Here is a 22,227-nt window from a genome sequence, read left to right as displayed (position 1 = left end):
TTTAGGCCAGGAAATCTGGTCTTTTTTTTTTGTGAGTTAGAATTATGCTCTACATCCTTCTCCAGCTCTGTCCAGAACCCTCTGTTGTGATCCCTAGGCTGTAATTTTTAATGGAAGCAGACTGCACATCTTTCTTCTGTGGAGTGGCTGGTGGGTTTGAACAGCTGACCTTTTGGTTAGCAGCCATGTGCTTAACCATTGCACCATGAGGGCTCATTAAAAGTGGTCTGAGAAAAAAACAAACCCAAACCCGTTGCTGTCGAGTCAATTCTGACTGATAGCGACCCTATAGGACAGAGTAAAACTACCGTGTAGGTTTCCAAGCAACGGCTGGTGGATTTGAACTCAAACTTTTGGTTAGCAGCCGAGTTCTTAACCATTGGGTCACCAGGTCTAGTACACAGTATGTGGAGGAAGACCTGGATTTGAGTCCTGGCTCTGCCGCTTGTTGGCAATTTGGTCTGCTGAAAACCAGTTAACCTCTGTGCCTCCCAGTGTCCTATCTGAGAGGAGCAGGCCAGACCTAGAGGAGGAACCAGACCCAAGCAGTCTGGTCCTTGAGCCTGAGCTCCAGAACCACATTATATCGGGAAAGAATGAGGATGGGGAGGAAGTAGAATCATTACAGGAGCAGAGACAATGAATGAAAACCTCTAGGCCCTTCCTCGTCTGAGAAGACCTACAGGATGGAAACAGTTCAAGGATGATAGGGCAAGAGGGACAGAGTTGTCAGCAATGTCACAGAGTCACAGACAGTCACCTGCCATTAAGCCTAGTTAATGCCTCTTGACTGCAAAGGCAGTGTCCTTAGTTACCTAGTGCTGCCATAGGAAAAATACCACAAATGAGAGACTTTAAAGAAGAGAAACTAATTTTTTCACAGTTCTGGAGACCAGAAGTCTGAATCAGGACACGGCTCTAGGGGGAGGTCCTTCTTTGTCTATTTCTGTATCTAATAGCTGCCAGAAATCCTTGGAGTTCCTTGCCATTTTTTGGAATTCCTTGGAGTCTGTCTTCCCCTTTTGTGTGTGCCTCTGTGTCTATTCTGCTCTTTGTATAACTCAGAAGTGATTAGGTTTAGAACCCACTGTACTCTGGTATCACCTCATTAATATAACAAAAGAAAATTGCTATTTCCAGACTGGATCATATTTACAAGGGCAGGGGTAGGACTTCAACACATATTTTTGGCAGACACAATTTAATCCATAACAGGCAGCAAGGAAGAGGGTGCTGGCTTTTGCAAAGCCAGGCCAGATTTAAACACGTGGCCTGGTTTTCTTGGGAGGTTATTTTGTCTGAAAAAAAATCAAGGTTATCCCCTTCTTCTTCCACAAAGTGCTGATGATCTTTGACTTTCACCAGAGATTAATCTGAAAAACTTCCGTTTGGCATTGCCAGTCGTTAGCCCTTAGCAATTATGTGTACTCTTTTAAGAGGTTAGACTTGCTTTTTTTTTTTAAGCTTGCACAATGGAATGTCATTGTGTGCATATTTAATTAATCATGTTGTCATCTAGATTGTGAAAAGCTCGTCTGCAAAGCACATTGAAGGAAATAAACACCCTTCAGTCTTAAAAACACAAAGAGCAACAAAAACACACACTTCCCGTAAGAAGTAGAAAGACTGAAGGTACATCTAGTTTGTAATATTTTGCAGGAGATTGTTTCTGTTCCCTCAAATCCAGAGTTTTATGGACCCAATTTTATGGAGCCTCAAGTGTCAGAGTTTCTTCAGTGAAATCCATGATGTCTTTATATGGCCCGATATTGTTAGCATTTGGATTCAAGTTTGCTTCCTTTGCAAAAGTTAATGGGGTGGGATGATGGTTATTCAATGACAATGCATTACACCGTCTTAGTGCTACCCCTGGGCTTGTCGTTTCATTAATAGTCCAGACAGCATATCTTACTAAGGCTTTTCGGCTCCTAATCACAGAGCTTACCTCTTCAGGCAAAATCAGAGCCTCAGAAAGGTAGTTAGCATTAATTATCCCATCATCCAACCACAAAAGCAGCCTTCTTCTGGCAAAATATTTGTGAGTTTTAAGTAACTATCTTGTGCAAGCATTTCTGCTCCTTAAGTTCTTCACGCAATGGAGTAAAACCTAATGTTCTGTCTGAGCAATCTAGGCGAAAGTTTGGTTTTTGCCTAAAAGACTCAAAGAATTGCTGCAATCTTTCGTTTGTTTTAAAAAAAACAAAACACTGTTTTGATTTAAAAAAATTATTCTAAGAACTAACTGCTGGTAGTTTTATCAATTTTGCTCCTATTAAAATGGATAAACAACACCCATGAATATATATCATGAGGAAGACCCTCGAGGAGATGGATTGACACAACAATGGGCTCAAGCGTAACAACGATCGTGAGGATGATAGAGGACCAGGCAGTGTTTCCTTCTGTTGTACGTAGGGTCGCTATGAGTCAGAACAAACTCAATGGCACCTAACAACAATGGGTATAGTTTGAAGATAAATAAATCCTACTTAGCGTATGTATTCAGTCTATTTTACTCCGTTGACTTTTACCCCATTCCTTCACTTCAGAAAAACTTAGAGATGATATTCTTGCTACTAATCAGCAATCAATCCCGAACAAAGGCTTTAGTCATTCATTTACTCAATCATTTATTCATCAAATATTACTTGAACAGCTATTTAGTGCCTAGCACTATTGTGGGCACTTGGAATATATCTGTGAAAAAACAGGAAAATATTCCTGCCCTTGTGGAGCTTACCTTTTCATAGAGATAGTTAAATAATAATAAAGATAATAAATAAGAGAATTATATAGAGTGAAACCTGTGAGAGCCAGAACTCTATGGGACTCCCTTGTTTTTCCAGGTCTCACAAGTTTTCCCTCTTTGACAGGGTGCGGTCTTTTTGGTCCTTTCACTCTATTAGTGGAAAATATTTGAGTTTTCCTTCTTGGATAGTTTCCACCTTACACAGTTTCCGGCTTTCGTTACTGTTGTGTGCTGTTGAGTCAATTCCAACTCATAGCGACCCTATAGGACAGAGCAGAACTGCCCATAGGGTTTCCAAGGCATAATCTTTACAGAAGCAGACTGCCACAGTTTTCTCCCGCAGAGTGGTTGGTGGGTTCAAACCACCGACCTTTCGGTTAACAGCCAAGTACTTAGCCACTGTGCCACCAGGGCTCTTTATTGCGAGGTGTCATGCATTGAATTATGTTCCCCCAAAAACATGCGTGTCAGTTTGGCTGGGCCATGATTCCCGGTATTGTGCGATTTTCGTATGTGTTGTAAATCCTGCCTCTATGATGTTAATGAGGGAGGATGGGCGGCAGTTGTGTTAGTGAGGCAGGACTCCATCTACAAGATTGGATTGTGTCCTGAGGCAATCTTTTGAGATACAAAAGACAGAAGTGAGCAGAGAGATGGCGGGGAGGGGGTGCCTCATACCACCAAGAAAGCAGTGCCAGGAGCAGAACGTGTCCTTTGGACCCAGGGACCCCGCGCAGAGAAGCTCCTAGTCCGGGGGAAGGTTGATGAGAAGACCGACAGAGAGAGAGAGAGAGGAAGCCTTCCCCTGGAGCTGACGCCCTGAATTTCGACTTTTAGCCTACTTTACTGTGAAGAAATAAACTTCTCTTTGTTAAAGCCGTCCACTCGCGGTATTTCTGTTATAGCCGCGCTAGATGACTAAGACACGAGATCACAAGTGCTCTGGAAAAAATAAAAAGTAGAGTAGGGTCAAGAGGATGGAGAGCTGGAGGTGTGAGGGAGCCAGTTGCCATATTAAATAGGATAGCCAGGCTAGGCCTTGTTGAGAAATGAGATGGAGAGCAGGGGGAATTAGCCAAGCAAATATCTAGTTTGAAGAAGAGAGAACAACTAGAGCACAAGCCCCAGGCAGGAGTGTGTCTGGCACGTGCCCTGTGCAGCAAGCCAGAGTGTCTGGAGCAGAATGAGTGAGAAGGAGGGGCTTTGTAAGAGAGGAGGACAGGGAGGTGGGGGCACCGAAGGCCGTTAAAGGCCGTTGTTGTTGTTGTTAGGTGCCGTCAGTTGTGACTCACAGCAACCCCGTGTGACAGATAGACTGCCCCATAGGGTTTTCTTGGCTGTAACCTTTAGAGAAGCTGATGCATCAGGTCTTTTTGCCATGCAGCCATTGGGTGGGTTCGAAACGCCAGTCTTTCAGTTAGCAGCTGAGCGTTTAACAGATGCTTCACCAGGGCTCCTTAAAGGCCTTGTGTGTCTTTGATTTTACTCGGAATGGCTCAGGGACCCACTGTAGGATTTTGAATAGCTGCATAACATGATCCGACTTAGTATTGAAAAGGATCTGCCCGTTACTGGGTTGAGAATGGACAGACAGTACAGGGGTAAGTGTGAAAGCAGTGAGATTTTTTAAAGTCACATCAGAAAGTATTAAAGCTCTTCTTGGTTTACATTGTTTTAAGGCAGACTTAGAAGACTAGAAAACAAAACAGAACAACAAACCACCTCCTGTTCAAACACCCTCTTGCACTCTGTCCGTTGCAAGGAAATGTCATTATGCTTCCCATACAGGCTGCAATGTTCCTAGCATGCTGCTTCGTTCACTTTGGATGGGCGTTCAAACAGTATAAGCTGGGCTTGCGTGTTGCTATGATACTGAACGGGCTTCGGTGGAACTTCCAGATTAAGACAGACTAGGAAAAAAGGCCTGGCTATCTACTTCTGAAAAATCAGCCTGCGGAAATCTTGTGGATCACAACAGTCTGACCCACAACTGGTCATGGGGATGGCGCAGGGCCAGGCAATGGTTTGTCCTGTTGTGCAAGGGGCTGCCATGAGTTAGCGGTCAACTTGACGGCAGCTAACAACAGCAGCAAGCTAACTTGGTAGTTCCCTTTGGGGCCGTGCCGTTATATCACAGAAGACAAGTCATCGGGTCAAGGGGCATTGAGACAAATGCAAAGTTGCAAAGTTCCAGCAGTGATTCTGGAGTGCCTGGTGACACAAGCAAAGAATGGAGACAAGAAAAGGAAGCAGCACTGGCTGTATGCTCAATGTATCTAATAGACGTCAGAGATGCATGGAGCTCATTTTCTTTAACTTACGGTAAGAAGACATGAAATACCACACCTTCCCTTACTCTGTTGTTGTTTGCAACTGGCCAGAGGCAGTTAAGACTGTGTCAGTTTTATTTTTTTCTTTTCTAAAGTCTAGCGAGAGACACCAATTATTGACAAGACAGAGAATCAAAAACCAAGACCTAAGATCTAGGAGCAATAATAAAGTTGAACATGAAACTTCTGAAGAACTGTCTTCATAGTCTATGTAAACATAGGTAAGTTTTAAGCCGTTATTTCTCTCTCTCTCTCTTAATTATGTCACATGACTGAGAAAGTAAGAGTGCAGCTATTAGAAGAAATCCTCAGAGAGATCCCTGCCCTAGAAAGAGAGGCCTCTAGGCCTCTGCTGAACCAAGTACAGCCATCAGAAAGTCTAAATGGGACTGTAGGGAAATATCTAATCACGAGAGACTAGATGGAATGTTGGAAGGTCACTTAGCTGTGTGATGGCAAATAGGTTGCCGACATCATTGCCAATTGGGATCATTTGGGAATAACTTCTGGAGGACTCTGAGGCCACGCCTGGCGTTGGTTGGAAATGGTACAGTGCTGATGAGTAATGCCTGCTACGGGCTAAGGAGGCGGAATGCACACACACACTCTTCCTTCACATCTGTCTACATCCAAACCATCTAGAAAGATAAGATGCTATTCTGCCATTCTATTTTTAAGAGGGCTGGAGGAAACATTATATAAACTTCTTCCAGCCATGCAAAGATTGTAACTTAGAATAAATTCTCTCTGTGTTATCTAAGGCCTTTATGCTTACCTTGAAGGCTGTTTTCTTCCGGTTGGCCTTGGCAGGGAAGGGAGGAGGACCATGTCCCAGGAATCCACTGCGGTGTCCTCACCACCATTTCTGTCTTAAGGTCTAGACGTTGAACTCTCCCCTTCCTCTCGCCTTTCCTTTCCTTGAATCCAGGGCCTCTTCTCCCTCGATGTCTTCCCTGGCTTTGTCACCCTGCAGGCAAACTGGGGACTCCAAATCAGGACAGAAAGAGCCTCAAGAAAATGAGCGGTTATGGTGAAACTGCGTTCTTGTTCTGGTTCCAACACCAGACTCCCCAAGACCTTTGCTTTACCTTTTGCAGCCTCATTTTCCTCATCTGTAAAATGAGTGGAATTTTCACCTAGGTGCATGGACCCAAGGATTCCATTTTGCGTGTTTGGTTCACAGTTCAGGGAAGGGGGTTCTATACCTTCCATCAGATTCTCAAAAGGAGATGTAATGTAAAAACTGTTCAGAGTCACTGGCCTAGGTGATTTCTAACATTCTTTCAATTTCTAACCTGGTATATGCCTATCCCTTTTCACATAATCAATAATTGTGTATCATACTCACAGCTGGATAATGAGGCAAAGTGTTTTTTTTTTTAATGTATAGTTATTTTATCGTTGTACTTTAAGTGAAAGTTTACAATTCAAGTTAGTCTCTCATACAAAAATTTATACATACATTGTCATGTGACCCTAATTGCTCTCCCTATACTGTGACAGCACACTCCTCCTTTGCACCCCTGATTTCCCGTGTCCATTCAACCAGCTCCTGACCCTCTCTGCCTTCTCATCTCACTTCCGGACAGAAGCTGCCCATTTAGTCTCATGTATCTACTTGAGCTAAGAAGCACACTCTTCACGAGTATCATTTATGTCCCGTAGTCCAGTCTAATCTTTGTCTGAAGAGCTGACCTCGGGAATGGTTTTAGTTTTGCGTTGACAAAAAGTCCAGGGGCCATGCTTTCTGGGGTTCCTCCTGTCTCAGTCAGACCATTAAGTCTGGTCTTTTTCCTAGAATTTGAGTTCTGCACCCCACTTTTCTCCTGCTCCATCAGGGACTCTGTATTGTGTTCCCTGTCAGGGCGGTCTTTTGTGGTAGCTGGGCACCATCTAGTTCTTCTGGTCTCAGGCTGATGAAGTCTCTGGTTTATGTGGCCCTTTCTGTCTCTGGGGCTAATATTTTCCTTGTGACTTTGGTGTTCTTCATTCTCCTTTACTCCAGGTGGTTGGGACCAATTGATGCGTCTTAGATTGCCACTTGCTAGCTTTTACGACCCCAGACACCACTCACCAAAGTAGAATGCAGAAGATTTTCTTAATAAATTTTGTAATGCCAATTGACCTAGATGTCCCCTGAAATCATGGCCCCCAAACCCCTGCCCATGCTAGTCTGTCTCTCGAAGTGTTTGGTTGTGTTCAGGAAACTTCTTAGGCAAAGCGTTCTTTAAATGGCAGCTTCCAGTTCTTACAGAGAATGGACTCATTCTTCGGGTTTGTAGATGAGGACTCAAGTAGACTAAAAATATAACCTGTATAAGAACAAGAAAGTCAGAGTTGTTAATTAAAATTACCCTGAAGGCCTGTAAGTTATAAAAGACAAGACACTGTTCTGGAGACTTTCCTTGGCTTTTTCTTTTTTGTTTTTATTGAGGTGAAAGTCATATAATATAAAATTAACCATTTAATACATTCACGGTGTTGTGTAATCACCACCTCTGTCTAGGTCCAAAACATTTTCATCAACTGAAAATAAAATCCTAGAGCCATTAAACAGTTAATGCTCATTTCCTCATCTCCCCACCCCAACCCCACCACCCCGTCCCTGGCAACTACTAACCTGCTTTGTGTTTCTATGCATTCACTTTTCCTGGATATTTCATATAAATGGGAACTTCTGTGTCTGACTTCTTCCATATTAGCCTAATGTTTTCGAGGTTCATCCATGTTGCAGCATGTATCAACATTTCATTCATTTTTATTGCCGACTAGTATTCCATTGTATGTATATACCACATTTTGTTTATCCATTGATGGACATATGAATTGTTTCCACCTTTGGCTATTGTGAATAGTGCTGCAGTGAACACTGGTGTACACGTATCTATTTGAGTGCCTGTTTTCAATTCTCTTGGGTATATACCTAGGAGTGGAATTGCTGGGTCATATGGTAATTCTTTCATTTCACGTACTTTGGACATGTTTTCAGGAGGGACCAGTCCCTGGAGAAGGACATCATGCTTGGTAAAGTAGAGGGTCTTTGAAAAAGAAGAAGACCCTCAACTAGATAGATTGACACAGTGGCTGCAACAATGGGCTCAAGCATTATGATTGTGAGGATGGTACAGGACCGGGCAGTGTCTCTTTCTGTTGTCCACAGGGTCTCTATGAGTTGGAACTGACTCAACAGCACCTAACAACAGCAACAACATGGTAATTCTATGTTTAACTTTTGGAGGAACTGTCTTCTAATGACTGTAAATCAGAAGCGACTGTTGTGTGAGGCCGTCACAATGCTCCCTGCTGTCTTCCATGAACAGCAGCAGCAGGCCTCACCTTGACTGTGGTCCAAGTCCTCCTGGCTGCAATCAAGCTGTAGAATGTTGTTTAATGGTTAACTGTGGTAAAAACGAGTTTGCCACACTCACCAAATGTAGTTGTGTCCACAGAAAAAGTTCTAGAAAGGTACAAAAGTGACATCACCGCTGGGAAAGGGGACATGGATGGGGAACTTTGGCTTTACCAATATTGTCTGAAGTTTTTTTGTAAAAAACCAAACCTGTTTCCGTCAAGTCGATTCCATATTTATATATCACTTTGGATATTAAGAAACAAAACGAAACAAAAAAAATGGGGGTACAGGGAGCCAGTACACACACACACACACACATTTGTTTGCTTACTTTGGCTGGATTGTAGGGGAGGTGGTTGATGGAAAAAAAGAGGGATATAATAATGATAGTTAATACTTACGGAAGGAACCCTGGTGGTACAGTGCTTAAGCACTCGACTGCTAACTGAAAGATGGGCAGTTCGAACCCACCAGAAGCTCCTCGGGAGAAAAGACCTGGTAATCTGCTCCTGTAAAGATCAGAGCCAAGAAAATCCTATGGGGCAGTTCTACTCTGTTACACGAGGTTGCTATGATTCAAAATCGACTTGATAACACCCAACAACAACACTTATAGAGTGCTTACTATCTGGAAACCTTGGTGGCACAGTGGTTAAGAGCTCAGCTGCTAACCAAAAGATTGGCAATTCGAATGCACCAGGAGCTGCTTGGAAACACTATGGAGCAATTCTACTCTGTCCTGTAGGATTGATATAAGTCAGAACAGACTTGACGGCAACGGGTTTTACTATCTGCCAGACAGTGTTTTCAGTGTTTTTTTGTATCCTCATAGCAACCTTATGAGGTAGATAATATTATCATCTCCAGTTTACAGGTGAGGAAACTGAGGCATGGGAAGGTTAAGTTACCTGCTACAGCGAGCAGGGGAAAGGCAGGGTTAGAAGCCAGACAGCCTGACTCAGAAGCTGTGTTCATGACTAGCACACTGCACAGTCCTTAATGCAGAGCACGCGCAGGTGATACAGGTCTAATTCAACCGGTCACCACTTCCAAAACATGCACATACACATCCCTCCCCCCAAATGAAACAACCATAAAGGAACATGTCGTTTCTGTTCTTTCTATGGTTAGATGTGTCGGGACATTTCATCTGCAGAATCTATTGAACTGGACATTGTCAGAGATTTATTTAGAACAAATAAAACTATCCTGGACCAAATAGAATACAGTTGTCTGTGCACATCACTGATTTCCTTTGGGACCATTTAGGCCCCAGGTGATTTCAACCAATCAAAGCACAGCAACACTAGGTTCAAAGGGCAGCAGAGCACACAGGTTCACTTACAGCGGCTTCTAGAAAATTGGAGCTAAGGCGCAGTTGTGGTGGACTTGGTACCTTAAAAGCAATCCACACCTAATGAAGAAAAGGGGGTTAATACATATACTTAAAATGACAAGAATAATGACAGTAGGGCTTACATATATGCCCAGTGCTGGGCTAAGTATATTTGCTCATTCAATCCTTACCTTCACCTTTTGAATCATGAATAGCCCTAGGCCTGGGAAGGTGACTAACAATTGAACAGGAAGGTTATCCTACTAGTAAAATGGCTATGGCTGGTTCCTGTAAACTTGCTCTGCGGGCTTTCCCCCCTCTGAAGCACCTTTACTGTAAATGCCTCTACCCACATTCAGCATGTACAAATCTGTACGGTAAGAATTACCTAGATGAATATTTGAGACGTTCTCAGATGAATATTCAGGACATTCTCACTGTGGGGGTGTGGTGTGGTACCTTTTCAGGTAATTTCCCTCATCTGAATAATTTCTTGAGAGAAATCAACTCCTTTAGTGCACAGCCTGAAGCTCTGAGTGTGGGGTGGTGTCCTCAGAAGCAAAAACCTCAGGCTAAACAAGGCCAGTTAGTTCCCAGCGCCCAGATTAAGACCAGGAAAGTGTCCTTGCTTTTCCTGCCCTCAGGGAGGGTCAGGTTGGAGTCACAAGAAGAGGACCCAACAGAGAGTTGCTGTGCTGACCACACAGGTTAAATCATGGGCTCTGAAGTCCCAAAAACAAACCAAAACACTTGCCCTCAAACTGATCCTGACTCAAGGTGACCCCATGTGTTATAGAACTGCTGCATAGGGTTTTCTTGGCTCTAATCTTTACAGAAGCAGATCACCAGGACTTTCTCCTGTGGTGCCACTGGGTGGGTTCAAACTGCCAATTTTTAGGTTAGTAAAAACCAAAAAACCAAACCCGTTGCCATTGAGCTAATTCTGACTCACAGCGACCCTATAGGACAGAGTAGAACTGCCCAATATGGTTTCCAAGGAGTGGCTGGTGGATTCAAACTGCCGAACTTTTGGTTAGCAGCCGAGCTCTTAACCACTGCACCACATTTTTGCCATCCAGGGACCGTGAAGTCAAACTACCAGTCTTCAAATCCCAGCTCCATCACTTTGCTTGGAACTTGGTGTTGTCCACTTCTCGGGAGCCTTAGTTTCTTAATCTGTAAAATGGGCCTAACAATTAACCTGACTTCCAAAGGCTACTGTGGGGATTAGTGGAGTTACTCTGTGTAAAGAGGTTAGTACAGGAAATCTTAGTCATCGGCGTTGGGGCATCAACAGTGGTGTTCTGAGCAATCACTCCCTTCTCAGGGGATGGGGCGCAATGGCAAATCAGTCAACTGGGCTCAAGAGAATTACTCTGTGCTCGGTTCACCCCATGTTGCGTAACGAGCCATTACCTATCTGCTGACATTTGGTGAGAAATAAAAAAGAAAGGAGAGGAGTATTTTTCAGAGACCCCCTTTGAAAATGCCTCCCTCTGACCTCATCAAAATGGAGGGCTGTGGGGCAGGGCCCGTTTTCCTTTTCTGTAGGCTTAGCAAGTCCTGCTGGTGTTTCTTTTCTGATAACTAGAGCAGGTTTCTCTCCCCACAGGGGCCTTTTTCTTTCCCCTGAACCAGAAGGGAAGGTCCCCTTTCTCTCTTCAGTAACGCCAAGAACAACGTTCCATTGACAACGTGAATAGGGTGTTTCTTACTCTGGGACTCTCCTCCCCCTGCAGAGCGGGACCTTTTCTCTCTCCCTTGGCTTCTGAAGATTATGATTCACTTTCTCCACATGCAGCCAGGGTACAGCCCACAAGTCCCGTTTCTGGCAGAAACCAGCTAAAGAAGGGGGTTCTCTTGGCTGCAGGGTCTCCATGCCAGGTCGTCTTACCTGTGTTTTCCGATATAATCACAAGACTTAGAATTCCCCCTGCTTCCCTTACCTCTGGGTCTGCCCTGACCACCCAGTAGCTTCCTCTTCTGTCTTGTTCTATCCCCTTACCCTGCCTCAGTTTCCATTCAGGCACTAAGTATCACCTGGTCCACTTATAACCCAAAACCAAACCCATTGCCATCAAGTTGATTCTGACTCATGGCGACCCCATGTGTTACGGAGTAGAATTGCTCCATAAGGTTTCTTTAGCTGTAATCTTTATGGAAGCAGATCACCAGGTCTTTCTTCTCTGGTGCCATCCTTTCAGTTAGTAGCCGAGTACAAACATTTGTGCCACCCGGGGACCTTGGTCCACTTAGAGTGACATGTTTATTGTCTGTCCTCTCCCTTATGAGAACACAAGCTTCAGGAGAGCAGGGACTTTGTCTAGCTCATTGCTGACTACCGAGTGTCCAGCACAGTGCTTGGCCAAAACCAAACCCATTGCCGCTGAGTCGATTCCAACTCATAGCAGCCCTACAGGACAAAGTAGAACTGCCCCATACGGTTTCCAAGGAGCGCCTGGTGGATTTGAACTGCTGACCTTTTGGTTAGCAGCTGTAGCTCTTAAACACTACGCCACCAGATAGTAGCTATTCAATAAATACTTACTGAATTCATGAATGAAGGCTGAAAGTTACCTCTAGTTTCCCTTTGGAATCCAGAAAATGCCTTTCTGATAAGCAGAAAAAGGAAGTCCAGTTGCAATGGTTCTGGGCTTCCAGAATGGCCTGAGTTCTCATCTGTACCTTGACTGGCATGAATTCATGGGGCATCCTCTACACCCAGCACACTGGGGACACAGAAGGTTATGACCAGGTCCCTGCTCTCTGGGTGCATAGAATTCCCTGGTGAGACAAAGCTCACAAATGACAGCATAAATGAACCCACATAGAAGAAACACAGGCCTTCAGTGGCACGGGCAGCTGGAGGCAGGTCTGCAGCCTCTCTGTTTCTCCTGGCATCGGTGGGGAGAAGAAGGTCAGGTGACCAACTGTCAGCTCCACAGCCACAGTGTTGATGGAATCATGTCCTTTCTATAGGTGTCCACTTTCTATGTACCCCGCACCGTCTGCGGAGAGGACCCAGAAACCACCCTGACGTGTCCAGGAAGCTTGCACCAACTGCTTGCTCTCTGTAGAGTTTTTTTTTCTTTTTCCTCTCTTCCTTTTCTATCTTGCTGCTTCTTGCATTTTCAAAAGCAAGTCAGGAAGCAATGTTAAAAATAATCAAACCACAATGAAAGGAAGGTGCTACCAAAAGAAGAAAAGGAAAAAGAAAATGGAGTTGAACATTATTTTGGCAGTGCTTTATGCCCCAGGCCCTCTGGCTATTTACTCCGTGAAACCCCCTGGGGGCTGGGGGAGTTAATGGGGCCAACATTACTTTCCTCTTGCATTACTTAAATGGGCCATAAAAATTACCATTGGCTCCTTGGCCAAAGGCTGGAAAAAGCCATGCTATGGGAAAGGAAATAGGCTAATAAAAGTGGACAACCCTTAGTTCCAGTGTGCTCACGTAGTAAAAGCTTATTGCTGTCCGGTAGCTCCTCTCCAGAATCAAGATCAGCTTCAGGCATCAGAAGGGGCCTGAGGCAAAGGAAGATCTGACAACTCTGATTGTTGTTGTTAGGTGCTATTGAGATGGGTCCCACTCATAGCCACCCTATGGACAACAGAATGAAACACTGCTTGGTTCTGTGCCAACCTCAAGATCGTTGCTATGTTTGAGCCCACTGTCGCAGCCACTGTGACAATCCATCTCGTTGAGGGTCTTCTTTTTCGCTGACCTCTACCAAGCATGGTGTCCTTCTCTAGGGACTGGTCCCTCCTGATAACATGTCCAAAGTATATGAGACGAAGTCTCGCCATCCTCGCTTCTAAGGAACATTCTGGTTGTACTTCTTCCAAGACAGATTTGTTCATTCTTCTGGCAGTCCATGATATATTCTTGGCCAACATCATAATTCAAAGGCATCAATTCTGCTTTGGTTTTCCTTATTTATTGTCCAGCTTTCCCATGCATATGAGGTGATTGAAAATACCATGGCTTGCATCAGGCACACCTTAGTCCTCGAGGTGACGACATCTTTGCTTTTTAACACTTTAAAGAGGTCTTTTGCAGCAGATTTGCCCAATGCAATGTGTCGTTTGATTTCTTGACTGCTGCTTCCATGGGTGTTGATTGTAGATCCAAACAAAATGAAATTCTTGACAACTTCAATCTTTTCTCCGTTTATCATGATGTTGCTTATTGGTCCAGTTGTGAGGATTTTTGTTTTATTTATGTTGAGGTATAAGCCACACTGAAGGCTGTAGTCTTTGATCTTCATCAGTAAGTACTTCAAGTTCTCGTCAATTTCAGCAAGCAAAGTCGCATCATTTGCATATCACAGATTGTTAATGAGTCTTCCTCCAATCCTGATGCCCTGTTCCTCTTCACATAGTCTAGCTTCTCAGATTATTTGCTCAGCCTACAGATTGAATAAGCACAGTGAAAGGATATGACCCTGACACACACCTTTCCTGATTTTAAACCCTGCAGTATCCCCTTATTCTGTTTGAACAACTACCTCTTGATCTATGTACAGGTTCCTCATGAGCATAATTAAGTGTTCTGAAATTCCCATTCTTTGGAATGTAGTCCATAATTTGTTATGATCCACAGCGTCGAATGCCTTGGCATAGTCAATAAAACACAGCTAAACACATTTCTGGTATTCTCTGCTTTCAGCCAAGATCCATCTGACATCAGCAATGATATCCCTTGTTCGACGTCGTCTTCTGAATCCAGCTTGAATTTCTGGCAGTTCCCTGTAGATGTAGTCCTGCTGCAATCATTTTTGAATGATCTTCAGCAAAATTTTACTTGCATGTGATATTAATGCAGAAGGATTTGTATGCAGGAAACATCAACAGAAGATGGAAGGAATACACTGAGTCACTGTACCGAAAAGAATTGGTCAACATTCAACCATTTCAGGAGGCAGCATATGATCAAGAGCTGAGGGTGTTGAAGGAAGAAGTTCAAGCTGCACTGAAGGAACTACCAGCAGACAAGGCTCCAGGAATTGACGGAATACCAACTGAGATGTTTCAACAACTGGATGCAGTGCTGGAGATGCTCACTCATCTATGCCAAGGAATTTGGAAGACAGCCACCTGGCCAACTGGCTGGAAGAGATACATGCCCATTCTAAAGAAAGGTGATCCAACAGAATGTGGAAGTTATCGAACAACATCATTAATATCATGTGAAAGTAAAATTTTGCCAAAGCTAATTCAAAAACGGTTGCAGCAGTACATCGACAAGGAACTGCCAGAAATTCAAGCTGACAACCCTAAGAAGGGGGAATTCAGGTGGCCCAATGGTTTAGCACTTGAGTGCTCACCAGAAAGTTGGCAATTCAAACCCATCAGCAGCTCCTTGGGAGAAAGACCTGGCAATCTGCTCCTATAAAGATTACAGCCTAGAAAACCCTATGTGGGCAGTTCTACTCTGTCACTTGGGGTCACTGAGTCGAAATCGACTCCATGGCACCTATAGACAACAACCCAGGTTTACCGGATTGAATCTGGGTGCTGAGAGGAAGGGTGCCAGCGGTAGAATTCTCTCCTTCCATCTGGGGAGACCCAGGTTTAATTCCCACCCAATGCACCTCATGAGCAGCCACTACTTACCTGCCAGTGGTGGCTTGCGTGTTGCTTTGATGCTGAATAGGTTTCAGCGGAGCTTGTAGACTAAGACAGACTAGGAGTAAAGACTTGGTGATCTATTTCTGAAAATCGGCCAGTGAAAACCCTATGAATCATAGTGGTTTGACCTCATTGCACTTGAGGTGTCATGGATTGAATTGTGTCCCCCAAAAATATGCGTATCAATTTGACTATGCCATGATTTCCGGTATTGTGTGATTGTCCACTATTCTGTCATCTGATGTGATTTTCCTGTGTGTTGTAAATCCTATCACTATGCTGTTAATGAGATGGATTAGCTGCAGTTATGTTGATGAGATCTACAAGATTAGATTGTGTCTTAAGCCAATCTCTTCTGAAACATAAAAGAGAGAAGTGAGCAGAGAGACAGGGGGGACCTCATACCACCAGAAAGCTACGCTGGCAGCAAAGCGCGTCCTTTGGACCCGGGGTTCCTGTGCTGAGAAGGACCTTCCTCCAGAGCCCACAGAGAGAGAAAGACTTCCGCTGGAGCTGACACCCTGAATTTGGACTTCTGAGCCTACTAGACTGTGAGAAAATAAATTTCTCTTCGTTAAAGCCATCCACTTGTGGTATTTCTGTTAGAGTGGCACTGGATGACTAAGACATGGGGTCACTATGACTCAGGGGCCAATTTCATGGCTGCTGACAACAACATAAACGGGAAGCCCTCCTGCCCCCCGCCCCTGTTGGCCCTGCCTTCCTCTTCTCTCTCAAACCCTTCTAGGGACAAAGCCACCACTGACGATCCTGGAATATTTGTCCTTGCTTGTCCTGCTTTGCTGTCAAATAGACACAGAGAGGGGCCTCCTCTCTGGGCTTCAAGACAGGCAGGGAGGGTGAGGTGGCCCAGCGAGACCTGGCAGCTGGCTTGCTGGCTCCATGGGGCCTCTCCAAACACCAGGGTTTATTCGAGACATTTTTCTCTGACTCACCCTGGGTGATAAGGCGTCCGTCAGCATTCGGGGAGGTTTTAAATTCTTACTGTTGGAGGTTTGATTTCAGAATTTACAAGTTCCTTAACAAAATGATGGCAGCTTTGACACAACTGTAGTCATTCTGGGAGCCAATACAGCAGAGACAACAATAAACAGAGTGCTGAACCCACTGCATAAGGCCGAGAGAAGCTTTACTCTCTCACTCCCCATTGCTGCATTTATTTATTCATTCAACTGATATTTATTAAGCCCCTTCTAAGTGCCAGGTCCCATGCTAAGTGCTGGAGAAATAAAGGCAAGCAAACACAGACCTGGTCCATTCCCATATGAAGTCAGTGGTGTAGCTGGGGATGATGGAACCTCACTGAAAACCACACGGTAATGCAAAGTAGCAGCAAGGGTCATGAAGGAGAGGTACATAGAGCTACAAGTATATATTATGGGGTCTGACCCATTAGGCATGCCAGGGAAGGATTCCTGAGGAACAGATATTAAGCTGGACCTGAGGGATGAGAAGGGAAAGAAGAGAGGGAAAAGGAAAGACGGTTCTTGGATGTGAAAACAGCATGTGCAAAGGCCCTGTGGTGGGAGAAAAGAGAATATTAAAAAATGAGAGGGGAATAGGGTTGGAGCAGAGCAATGGAGACCGAGGGTGGTGCCAGGAGAATGGGGCACAGTGAGGATGGGGCAGAGCAGCGGAGACTTAAGGGAAAGATGCTACCTGTGAGGGGCTTCTGCGCCTCCTTAGGTTTTCTTTCATCTTAAGAACAATGAAGCAGTCCCTGGGTAGCGCAAATGGTTAAGTGCTAGGGTATTAGCTGAAAGGTTAGCAGTTCCAACCCACCCAGAGGTGCCTTGGAAGACAGGCCTGGTGATCTGCTTCCAAAAGCTCACAGCCTGGAAAACATCATGGAGCAGTTCTATTTTGCACACTTGGGGTCGCCATGAGTGGGGACAGACTTGATGGCAACTAACAACAACGAGAGCAACGAAAAGTCGCGGAAAGGCTTTGAGGAAGAGGAGGGAACTGGGGAGGCCTGGACTGCATTTGCCTTCTGAAAAGATCACTCTGGCTGCTAGGCTAACATCTGAGAAGCTAGTTTCTGCTTTGAAAACCCAGTTAGCAGGGTCAGTATGCAGTCACTGGACGCAGCAGCCAAGAGCATGGCTTGAATCCTGGCTTCATGCTTCCATTCCAGCGTCACCTTGGGCAAACCAGCCTTTCCAGGGCTCAGTTTCCTCATATATAAAATGGGGATAATAATACCTCCCTCCCCCTTGTTGTGAGCATTAAGGAAGTAAATAAATAGTCTTGCTTGACACAGACTCTCTTTGTGGTTAAGTAGAAACCTACTTTGACATTATAAATGGTATGAAAACACCAACCCTCGGCAGTTCACACACTTGGAGCTTTACTTGAGGAACGTCGATCTTGGACTTCACCTTCCTACAGATCCACAGTTTGGAACTACCTTCTCCTGCCTCTTCACAATGACAACAAATGCAACAATAAAACAATCGCTCATTGAATTGTTCGTACAAGGTGCTGCCATCATGCCTTCTGATTTTGGAATTTATTAGATGACAGGCTGTGGAGAGATGAACAACCAGAGAACATTCAAATGACAAGTGAGTGTTACAAATATAGAAACAAATAAGCTGTTGGCTGCGGGATAAGTGCATTTGGTAGTGATGAATAAGAGACTGATGGACATTTTATATTTAGCCAGAGTAGAGTGTGGCTGGTAAGTAAGCCTTCTGTTTTGATCAGTCCAGGACTGGACATTTCAGAGTTTTTCTCTCCTGAAAAAAGGAGCCCTGGTGGTGCACTGTTTAAAGCAACTGGCTGCTAACAGAGAGCTCGGCGGTTCGAAACCACCAGCTGCTGGTGGCGGTCTGCTTCCCTAGAGCTTTATAGCCTTGGAAACCATATGGGGTTACTATGAGTCAGCATCTGCTCAACGGCAGTGGGTTTGGTTTTTGGTTTTCTCTCCTAAATAGCCCAGGGTTCTACTGTAATGGAACTCCAGTAGACCTTAAGCCAAGGATCTTGTCAAAAAACTCAAGGGCCAATGTTAAGAGGCTCCCATGGGGCAAGGAGGACACAGTTTGACTATCAAAGATATGAAATATATCAAATAGGTTTAAATCCTTGAATTCATAAGGAGACTGAAAAAATGTCAATCATCATTAGAAGATGCTACGGAGCCAGTATATTATTTTGAAAATTTGTGAAGAAAGACAAAGAATCAAATGTATTCTGCCTTTCTGACATGAACTATACCAAATAGTAGAACGGGGAAAAGTTTTTTTATAAAAATATTTCAATGATAAATGACGAAGGAATGACAGAAATAGAATATCACCATTTTGTAAGCCTCCATGAATTAGTGAATTAGGAAACCCTGGTGGCATAGCAGTTAAGAGTTACGGCTGCTAACCAAAAGTCTGGCAGTTCGAATCCACCAGGCGCTCCTTGGAAACTCTATGGGGCAGTCTATTCTGTGCTATAGGTTTGCTATGAGTCGGAATCGACTTGATGGCAATGGATTTTTTTAGACATTAATCAACAATGGCTGCTAATGTTGTAAAAAGAGAGCCAACACTCCATTATATGCCATCTGATGGAAGAACATGATGAAATAACATGTTGCTTAAAAAAAAACTTTAAACCTGATCCAAGTGAACGAGTTTTCAGGAAACCAATTTTTAGGAAATAGAGAGGACAGAGGAACATGTTAAATGACGAGAGAGGGTCGTTGAAAAAGAGGAAGACTCTCAATGAGATGGATTGACACAGTGGCTGCAACAATGGGCTCAAGCATGACAATGATTATGAGGATGGCACAGAACTGGGCAGTGTTTTGTTCTGTTGTACATGGGGTTGCTATGAGTCGGAACCTGCTGGCTGGGACCTAACAACAGCAACGAGGGAAACTCTATAGGACAAAAGGTTCCAGTTCTTAACATGAATACATTGCAAGGAAAAAAAGAGAGAGGTGGAGGGAAAACCCATAAAGTAAGAGACTTTAAGGGATATATCACCCAACTGCAAAGTGTTGCTTCAAACAAACCAACTGTAAAAATCCTTTTTTAAACATTGATGAGATAATTGGAAACTTGAACACTGATGTGATTATTTGATGATGTTCAAGGGTTATTGTTAAATTTTTAGGTGTGCTAATGGTATAGAACCAGAATGCTCCCTAGAAACCAGGATGGGGAAACTTTGTCTTGCTTACTTTGGACACGTCCTCAGGAAAGACCAATCCCTACATAAGGACATTATGTTTGACTGAGTAAGAGAGTCAGTGAAAACAAGGGAAACCCTCAACGAGATGGACTGACACAGTAGCCACAACAATGGGCTCAAACGTCTCAAAGATCACGGAGATGGCAATGGACCAGGCAACATTTCGTTCTGTTATACAGAAGGTTGCCATGAGTGTAGCCAACTCAAAGGCAACTAACAACAATGATGGGATTTTGGTTCTTTTTAAAACAGAAAGTTCTTTTTAGTGATACAAACTGAAATATTTGCAGATGAAATGATACAATGTCTAGGATTTGCATAAAAATAATAGGAGGGGGGATGAGTAGGGTATAGATAAAACAAGATTAGCCATAAGCTGGTAAATGTTGAGGGTGGGCAATGGGAGTTCATGAACTCAATGAGAGTTCACTATACGATTCTGTGTAGTTTTGAATATATGTGATAGTTTTCATAATAGAAAGTTTAAAAAAATCAGTTGACCTATCCAACATCTGTCTGTTCCTTTCTTTTCATATTAAAAATACTAATTGTTATGAATAGTATTATACTGATATTGAGTCTCACTTGGTTGATTCACCTGTCACTTTCAGTGGAGATCTGGAGGTTGGCTTTGTTAATTAGGAAACCTGGATCTAATCTCACTTTCCCATTCCCTGGTGGTGCAGTGGTTAAGCACTCAGCTGTTTAACCGAAAGGTTGGCTGTTGGAACCCATCAGCCACTCCATGAGAGAAAGATGTGGCAGTCGGCTTCCGTAAAGACTGTTGTTGTTAGGTGCCCTTGCGTTGGTTCCGACTCACAGCGATCCTATGTACAACACTGCCCCATCCTGCATCATCCTATGGGGGCAGTTCTATTCTGTCCTCTAGGGTCGCTATGAGTTGGATTCGACTTGAGGGCAACGGGTTTGGTTTAGCTGCGGACTTTGGAACTTCAGCTCTCTGGCTCTCCTCGACCTCCTTTTTTGGGAAATGAGGATCCGGGATGATTTCTTCCGCTGACAGCGATTCTTGCAGTGATTAAGAGATTTGGGTCCTGGAGCCTGCGTGTCTGGGTTGCAATCCCAGTTTACCCACTTAATATGTATCCCTGGGTAAAGTACTTGATCCCCTAGAGCTTCAGCTTCCTTATTTGTAAAAGGAGAAAAACAGTAACCTCAAAGGGTTGTGGTAAAGATTAAGTGAGATATTTCATGCACTCATCCCGTAAACTGTAGAGGGTGTAGAGGAGGCGCAGTGGGTGGAGGAATAAACAAAATTCCTGGGACCAGGTTGTTGTTAGCCTAAACATCACACAGTAAACACCAATTAAGACATGGTATTTCAAATAGCTAGGTCCCAGAGGCTCCTTGGAAGAAAGGCCTGGTGATCTACTTCCAAAAAATCAGTCATTGAAAATGCTATGCAGCACGGTTGTACTGACACACATGGGGTCACCAGGAGTTGGAATCCACTGATGGCAACCGGTATTTTTATGAAGAAAATATTTGGTGGAGAGTGACTCTGAGGAGGGGGGAGGTACAACATTAAATAGGATGACGGGGGACAGCCTCACTGCGGGAGTGACATTTGAGCCCCAAATGATCTGGGCTTCCACGTGGAGCAGTAGTTCTCAATCAGGTGATTTCACGCCCCCTCGTCTCCCGTTGCCATGCCTCTCCCCTGTTTCCGACATTTTGGGTTGTCACAACTGGGGAGGGGAGTGGTGTGGAAGGGGTGCTACAGTCATCTAGTGGGTAGAGGCCAGGGAGGCTGTTTAACATCCTGAAATGCATGGGACAGCCCCCGTTACAATGAATGAGCCAGCCCAAGATGTCAGTAGTTTGGAGGCTGAGAGACCCTGATGCAGAGAGAAAGGCAAGGGCAAGCGCTTTTAGTCAGAAAGGAGGTTGCTGTGTTTGGGGAACAAGCGGAAATCCAGCGTGCCTGAGTGATCACGGATAAAGTGGAGGAGGTAGCCTGGGCTAGACTCTGGAGCGCATTTTAGGGCAGTGAGGAATTTGGAATTATTCCAGAGGCAATGGGCCATCATTAGAGAGTTTCAAGCAGAGGAGGGAGATAACCCATGTAAAGTGCTTAGCACATATAAGCGCTCAATGTGCCCTGGTTGCACAATGGTTAAGCACTTGGCTGCTAAATGAAAGGTCAGCAGCCGCTCTGCAGGAGAAAGATGTGGCAGTCAGCTCCCGTAAAGATTACAGCCTTGGAAACCCAGTGGGGAAGTTCTACTCTGTCCTATAGGGTCGCTATGAGTCGGAATCGACTCGAAGGCAATAGGTTTTAGGTTATAATCATCACTATCGTCTATAATATCATCACTATTGTGCCTTCCCTACTGTGCCCCAGCTCCAACTTAGGCCTTAGCGTGGCTGCGGTGACTCCTCCTGGCCAGCAGAGGGCGCCGGCCGACACTTGGCCTCCGGCCGCCTGGGGCGGGCCTCCTCTTGCCGTCCCCCTTCTTCGTCTTTTCCCCTCAGGAGAAGTCGGGAAGGTGGCGGTGGCGGCGGTTGTCCCGTCTCGGTCGGTTGGTGTGGCCTGTCAGCCCGCGCTCCGCAGAGTCCGCGCCGCGCTGCGCCGAGCCCCGCAAAGCCGAGCCGC

Source organism: Trichechus manatus, unplaced genomic scaffold (genome assembly GCF_000243295.1).
Source record: "Trichechus manatus latirostris isolate Lorelei unplaced genomic scaffold, TriManLat1.0 scaffold00147, whole genome shotgun sequence".
Lineage (NCBI taxonomy): Eukaryota > Metazoa > Chordata > Mammalia > Sirenia > Trichechidae > Trichechus > Trichechus manatus.
Note: the sequence above shows the minus strand (reverse complement) of the source record.